Source organism: Oxyura jamaicensis, chromosome 1 (assembly GCF_011077185.1).
Source record: "Oxyura jamaicensis isolate SHBP4307 breed ruddy duck chromosome 1, BPBGC_Ojam_1.0, whole genome shotgun sequence".
In the NCBI taxonomy this organism is placed as follows: domain Eukaryota; kingdom Metazoa; phylum Chordata; class Aves; order Anseriformes; family Anatidae; genus Oxyura; species Oxyura jamaicensis.
Window position 1 is genome coordinate 145,518,806 of NC_048893.1, and position 8,034 is coordinate 145,526,839.

An 8,034-nucleotide genomic window follows, 5' to 3' on the forward strand; every position below is an offset into this window, starting at 1 on the left:
AGTAAAGACCTAACTAACTAAGACAGAAAGTGAGGCAGAAATCAGTTGAACAATGCTTCTTGGATCTCTGACTTGTTACAGATGTTGTCTGTGTTCTTTCTCTAGATGTTTGCTATAGTCGCTTGCTCAACCAAGTTAGATTTTGTGTATTTTACCAAAAAGGCAAAAGTGAGGAGATAATTAGCTCAGCTTTTCCTTTGTAATGTAACAATGTACTGTATATTACCAGTGAGCAGGAAAGCTTTTGCTGAAGTAAAATATGCAATTTTAAGAAAAATATTTTGCCATTAAGTGTGGAAGGTTAGACTCTGCAGGTGAGAAAGTTGTTCCCTTTTTCCTGCTGAAAGCAAAGCAAGAGCTGATCCACCTTTCCCTGGCTTGGAAAACTGCTGCACTGGAGCTTGCTTTCGTTGTTGGCTCATGTACTGAGAGCTCCCCCTCCTGTTTCATCCTACTTTTAGGTACATGCAGAAATCACATTTGAAAATCACAATTTTCTGATGTCATCCTTTTTTTTTTTTTTTTTTTTTTTTTTTTTTTTTTTTTTTTTTTCCTGCAGTATGATATAACAACATAGAGAATACTTTTTAATGCCAATTAAGAATATTTCCACAATCTTAAGTATAAGTGTAAGTTCTAACAGAATGGAGAGAAAGAGATCCTGCCCAAGACTTTTACATGAAGTCCCAGTTTTCCAATGCCTGATTTTGGGATTATGGCATTGATTTTCCTTTTTCTCATTTTTCTACCTGTAAGGTGAGGATCATAAGATTTCCTACACTAAGCAATTAACAAAAAAGTTGGGAATTTTATTTGTACAATTTCTCATGTATTTTCAGTTTTATATATATTATATATATTGGACAACCACATTTAAGAAATATCACCAGCTTAGATTCAAGGTGGGACACCATGGAACCCAAGGAAAAGTAATCGCAACATAGCATTAGTGGTTCATTGCTCTGAGGCAAGAGGAGCTGAAGGCAGGTAAGGAGGAACAGGTTATGACTATAAGTGAGAAGGGTATCAAAAGGGGTTGGATCCATGCAGTTTGTGCTTTTCACTTATTATTGCATCTGTAGTACAGAAACCGAATGATATCTTCTGGGGGCTGGCAGTAGATTTACAGTTCCACCATTCACCAGCCACTCAGGTCTGAGCAGAAATGACCATGGAGCAATTCTGAGCCTACAGACTGCCTGTTGTCCAGAGCAGGACCATGAAGATGATCAGAGGGCTGAAGTACCTCTCCTATGAAAAAAGGCTGAGCGATCTGGGGATGTTTAGCCTGGAGGAGAGAAGGCTCTGGGGATACCACATTCCAGCCTTTCACTACTTAAAGAGGGCTTATGAAAAAAACAGAGAGCGACTTTTTAGTTGTGCAGACAATGACAGGACAAGGGGGAATGGTTTTAAACTAAAAGAAGAAAAATTTAGATTGGATGTTAGGAGGAAATTCTTCACTCAGTGGATGGTGAGGCACTGGAACAGGTTGCCCGGAGAAGCTGTCGATGCCTCATCCCTGGAGATGTTCAAGACCAGACTGGACAAGGCTGTGGGCAACCTGGTCTGGCAGGAGGCATCCTTGCCCATGGCAGGGGGTTTGGAACTAAATGATCTTTCAGGTTCCTTCCAACACAAGCCAACACTATGATTCTTTGACAGTTTCGTGAAGCTTGCTATTAACTTCTAATTCAGAAAGAACCATGGATGATGGTGAGCATCCTCTTTAATGATTTAATTTCAATTAATGGACAACTTCAAGGAGCCTCAAAGGTTGCTAATGGAGAAGAATTCCTAGCAATCATATAATTAATTTTTATTTTCCTTCAAGAAAAAGATGCTAGAGGACAGAAGATTCTGGAAACAACCTGCTGGTAAAGTTAAGTAATCAAAGAAACAGATGCTTGCTCTTGTGGAACATTGTTCACTTTTGTGTAAGAAATCAGGGTTACATAGTTTGAATGTCAATACATGGAAAATCATGATTAAAAGTCTGTCTGTAGACATACGTAACATTCAGATTACTTGTGCTAAGATAACATAGGAGTTTACAAAATTCATAGTGTTTTATCCAGTGGAGAAGAATATTATATCTCTTTGTGACAGATAAAAAGAAAAAGATTGCAAAATGAAAAGAAGTGACTACTGAGGTACCAGTGCTTATGACAGTTACATTTTGGTTATACAGAAAAAATAAAGCTACAACCATGAGTTAATGCAACATTTAGAAATTATCTTTTAAAGTTAGGTTGTTATAAATATATATATATATATATCTACCATTTGATATGGCATTTCACCATTTCTCATTTCTAGCTTTTTGTATTATTTTTGTGTGTGTGTGTGTTATTCATAAAGCTCCCTTTCTGTCTGCTTTTCACTTTCCTCTACACCCTCCCTCCAGATTTGTCCTCTGAATCAAATACTTCTATTCTGTTTTCTTACAGTAAACACATTTATCCAAAGAAAATGGAATAGAAGAAGGAGGGAAGATGCTATAGGCTCAAAATCTTCCCTTTGTGTAAGGTGTTGAAGAAAATTCATAAGAAGGAATTTCCAATAAATATGACTAAGGTTAATAATGTTTTGAACTGTCTTATGTTTTATTTTTCAATGGTCCTTGCAATTCTTTTTTCACTGATGAAGTTCTTCTGGAAAAGTACACAATTAGTTCCTCATTGTGTGTGAGAAGATAAACTATTTTTGTAAGATTCCCCCCTCCCCCCCGCTGAATTTATGAGAAAGACAAGGAAATAAGAAGAAAAATTTTCATTAGTCTGAGGATTTTAGGCATAAGTAAACATTTTAAAGAAATCTGTATGAACAAGAAGACTTCCCATCTGAGGGATGGCCTTCCATAATCTTCTTTGCTTTAATGAATTAATGTAGAGCAAAGAAGGGGTCAAGAGCTTCTTCCTTTTCAAAGGAAGGCTTCTTTCGTCCAAAATCATTCTTCCTTTTTCTTTTCTTTTTCTTTTTTTTTTTTTTTCTATATTCTTTTTTTTTCCCCTTTTCCTTTTTTTTTTTTCATTTTTCTCTTTTTTTTTTTTTTCTCTGTCCCCCCCCCCCCCCCTTTTTTTTTTTTTCCTTTTTTATTTTCTTTACAGGCTCTAATTTTCCTGTTTAACCCTGCTTTACTGTCTTTTGTAGTCCTGCAAGAGATAGAGACAACCTTTGGTAAGTTCTGGGAACCAGTGGCTTGCAAAAAACGTTTTGGTGACATGAGAACTCAGCAAGTCAGAGTATGAGAACTGAGACCAGGCGCCTGAGAAAGAAACATCGATGTCTGGAAGGAAGCAGGGCCTCAGGAAGGATACAGGGAGTCTGGGACTTGCAAAGTGCATTGTGTCTTAGAACTGCTGGTGAGACATTTCATTGCTTTAAAACTGTGTTTTGGTTTTGTCTACAGAAAGGAAGATCATGGTTTTTTTTTTTGCTTTAGGTCTCATACATGAGGCTTGATATTCCATGTGAGCTTCTTTGGAGTTAAGACCTGAAGATGCCAGTGCATCCGTGCTGCTGGGGACCTTAAAGACTCAGACTCTTAAAAGTGAATGGGTCTGCTTTAAAACAACCCTACCTAATGATAATTTCAGTAGTGAATCACATAGAAAAAAGTGTTTACATCCTCTGGATTGCGTTGCTTTTGGGTATGTTTCCCAGATGTGCTTGCACATTAAATACTGCTCTCCTTCTGCTACATAAATCACCTTTTCCTACAACTACAGCCTACCCACAAGCACTGTAGGTTCACAAGTAAAACAGTGTTTCTGGAACCCACTGATGTATAATTGCATAATCATTCATGCAGTTTATTCAGCAGAGAGAGGAGAATGAGGCTACTTTGCTGCCGTTGTGTGTAGTATATACAGAAAAGCTATGACTAAATAACAGCAGTAGCAGCCAATATAGCATCTGTATTTGGCTAGCCACACAAATGGACAAAAAGGAGGATTTTCTTCCTACTTCTTCATTAACATAAGCGATTATGTGTTGTCTCTGGTGATCACTACATTCAGATTATAGATAAATCAGGGCAGAAAACTGAGAAGAAGGTAAGAGACTGTGTGAAACAGATGGAGAAATATATTGGAAGGTAGCTTTGGGAGGATGAGAAAGAGGAAAGGGAAAGAGTGAGATCATTGCCCTGGAGATTAAAGAGCAATTCAAGACCTCTTCCTATCAGTGAGGATTAGGATGGCAGGAGAATGCTTTTATAGGTTGCTTATAGGTTGCTATTCGTTTGTCTGGATTTTGTTTGTTTGTTTGAGTACATAATAATAGTCAATAGTCTTGGGTAGAGAATAGGCAATAAACATCTATGGCTTTAAAAGCCAGAACACAGGTAATGTAACAATTACTTTTTTTTCCACCTTTGTGATTTTTTTAAGACAAATCACTAGAAATGTTGGCCCTGACTGTGCTAATTTACAGCTTCCGACTGCATGATTATTAATAAGAATTCCAGTATGAAGGACCAGCCACAGCTGGGTTTCACAGGGAATGGTAACAGTACTCACTGACTCAATAATTTATTTAATCAATAGTGTCATTTATTTCATAAAAATATATTTGTAACATGTATTTGCATAAATTTTACAAGAAATACTTTATTTTTAGTCTTACAGTTAGTTACTCCAAAAGTGCATTTAGTTATTTCAAAAGTATCTCAAGCCACTTTCAGCAATCTCAAGCCAATATGGATTAACAAAACAAACTCTATGTGTTAGTCAGACTAAAACTTGGTATTTTAGTGTAATGAATAAGAGTATTAATGTAGTTCAGTTAATATTTGACTACTCTCTCCACTGTTTTACCATAACTATTTTCCTTGTCACATGTTGCTGTACGTCTGAGTAGACGTATACTACTGTAAAAAATAAAAACTACACTTTAAAATCTCTAAAAATAATCATCTAAAATAGAAAATGTTAAGCACTTCTTATGTACTGCATTTTCAATTCTCAATGCATTTCCTAGTGAAATTAAAAAATTGAACAGCTTTATTTATTTCATGGCATTCCTGTATGATGGGAACAATATATTCTTAAGCACTCCATGCATCTGAAATTTGTCTTGATGTGGCCCATTTATTTTAATTTGGGTCTGTCAGTGAAAAAAAAAAAAAAAAAAAAGTAATTAAACTTGTAACTAGCATGGAGAAACATTTCGCGTTCTAATACTGTAGTTCGATACCCAGTAGTTTCTTTATATTTCTTTCAGTTGTCAGATCAAAGTCTCTCAAGTACTATGTCAGCCATGCTTTGATTAATTACTTCACACAATGAATTTGCAAATTATATTTCTGAAGTGATTTATATACTTTTAAACTTCAATCAACCCTCTCTCCTCCATTTTTTTTTCCCTTCCTTTCTCCAATCTTTATTCCCTAATGTAGTCAATCCACACCTTGGAAAAATGTTTTTGAAAAATAACTGATGTTTTTTTATGCTTAACAAATTGGTATAAACAGAGGTTCCCAGTAGACAGCAAAGTCTAACCTGAACAGTGTCATTGAACAGAAACATAAGTATCACTTAATCTTCTGTCACCCACCAGCAGTCCTAGTCAGGTCCTGCTGCCTAGTCAGGTCCTAGTCAGGAGCCTCGCTGCTTTGTGCAAATACATGAAGTCCCTCTCTAAAAATTCCCAGCTACAGGTTTTGTCTAGGCTGAGGTTTTGTTCCAGATAGGGCTACTAGAATATCTGGGCTAAGGCAACATTTAAGATGCATGTTCAAAACAAAATATTGGTTACTGTAGTTAGACATTGGTAAATGGTATATTGGGAAGTAAAAATGTGTCCGCAGCAGTGATGTGCTTGTCTGGGCAAAGTTTAGTGTTTACATTTGCGGTTTCATTATGCAGTTTCACATGACATACTGTTATTCATGCTTGATCCCTCTGCATTACATAGTGGTATCTGATCTCCATTTAGAGATTTTGTGCTTATAGATATAAAATTTCATTCTGTTCCTACAGTTTGATCTGACAAGACTCTGAAGGAGTGTTATGAGTATTTTTGTTTGTTTCTTTGTTTGTTTTTCTCTACCTCTATGTGATTTCATTAGCTATGAGTGTTTGCACAGAGTACCCATTCACACCCTTTAGAAATCATTTTGATCTTTTTTTTTTTTTTTTTTTTTTTTCTTTTTAATTTAGAGATGAACTGGGCAAGGACATGTGAGTGTGTGAATGGAGGTAAAGGGCCTGTATTGGGGTCTGGTTTAGAGATATGTGACTAGAGTACTGTCCCAAATCTTCTTGTTCCTTCTCACACCTACAATTTAATTGATTTGCCCATCTGTATGAGGAACCGCACAGAACCACATCTTCACTGTTGAAGGTCTTGTTGAAGGGTTGGGGTCTTGTACTATGAATTCACTCCCTGGCTTCCTTTTGAAGAATGCTAACAGATCTCTGTGAGATAAAACCCAGCTATGGTTCTGGGGGATCACACATTCTGAAGGCTCCTCATGACAGGAAAAATAAATGAGATTTCAGTAAATTTGGTTCTTTGGCACTTGAGGCAAGTTTTGTGCTCTAGAATAACCCCAATAACTTCACATCATGTCCCAGAATGTGCAATAACTTCCTTAGTATGTGACATATAACTGCCCTGCTAGTGGACTGCAGTGTTGATCTCACATTTTGTACACATTGAACTAGGAAAAACAAACAAACAAACAAACACAATAACCCATAAAAATTTGCACATTAAAAAATAATTTTGAGGCCACCAAAATGGGACATAAGGGGCACCCATGGCAAATGACATGGAGGGTGGATGAAGCCACTCTCTGCTCTCTGCTCTAACCAGGGGCAGCCAATTAATGGATTTGAAGGCACTATGTAGTGCCTGACATGGAGATGAATGATCATTCCCTAGGACAGATGTATTGAGTCATGTAGATATAACACAGTCAGATAAAGATATCTAGACCAGCTCATGTCTCCAGTAACAGCTGGTAGTGGAGGCTTGTGGTAACGGGTATGCATTTTAATCAAATTTAGAGTGATACTTTTCCTTGTATACCTTTCCTATCCTAGCTTGATTGTGCTTTCTACCTTCAATTTTAAAAAATCTCATTAGTTCTGGACCTGATCCTGGATGTTGGTAAACACAGATATATTTCTATTTGCTAGGAAATATTTTTCAGATAAATTTTCCTGGTCTTTCTGAAACTGTGCTATTGCAACATTTTTGTAAGAATTTCAGCAGACTTTATGTCTCCTATGCAAAATAGTTTCTTATAATGTTCACACTTTCACTACTGAAATGCTAATTTCACCTAAACAAATAAACAAACAAACAAGCTTGGAATTAATTAATATGAACAGTACTTGTATACAAATTCACTTTACAGACTGCTTAATTTGGTCACTAAAACTTAGGCAGGGGAACTGTGGTTTCTTTAGTTTGTCTTGTAGTTGTGGTTTTAGTTTGTCTCATTGCCAAAGTAGTGTTATGGCACTTTTCAAACTTGATTTAGATATTAAAATGAGCACAGACTGTGTGCAGTTGTACAAAGTCATTGTAAGCTGGGGCATAGTGTTGCCTCTATTTTTTAAAAAGCAAGTTCAGCTGATTCAGACTGAATGTCCATGGTCATAAAAAGGAGTCTATGAGTGCAGTATGTTTTCCCATGACTCTCTCTAAGGATACAAAAAGTATGGATCAAAGTCATAAGGTTGTTTCCAACTGCTAGGCTCCAAATCAACAAGTGAGAATGTCAACAAGCTGAGTGCCAGCTTTGCATGAAATAACAGTCATGGGAAGGATCCTAATGATATGGATAGGTTAATTTTTATTGAGGGTGCAGGAATATCAATGTTTCTTTTGTACTGAAGCAGGAAATACAACTGTAATGTTCTTTAGCCATGTAGCAATTATATAAAAAGATCACTGTTATTGTAGAATAAAACAAAATAAATAATACATTCCTGCAAGGACCTTACACTTCTTAAACTAGGATTCATTCTACTTGAGTTTGTTTTTCACCATGTTTATATGTATCTGCGATGATCTTCA

At 36.4% G+C, this 8,034-nt stretch overlaps 1 long non-coding RNA gene across 1 annotated transcript; it reads left to right on the top strand.

Moving 5' to 3' along the window:
- The first annotated feature begins 2,473 nt into the window (after window positions 1–2,473).
- LOC118162312 lies at window positions 2,474–4,513 on the top strand. The gene is made up of 3 exons (XR_004748389.1): window positions 2,474–2,577; window positions 3,154–3,365; window positions 4,395–4,513. It is a non-coding gene; the product is annotated as an uncharacterized LOC118162312 (long non-coding RNA).
- Window positions 4,514–8,034: the final 3,521 nt, after the last annotated feature.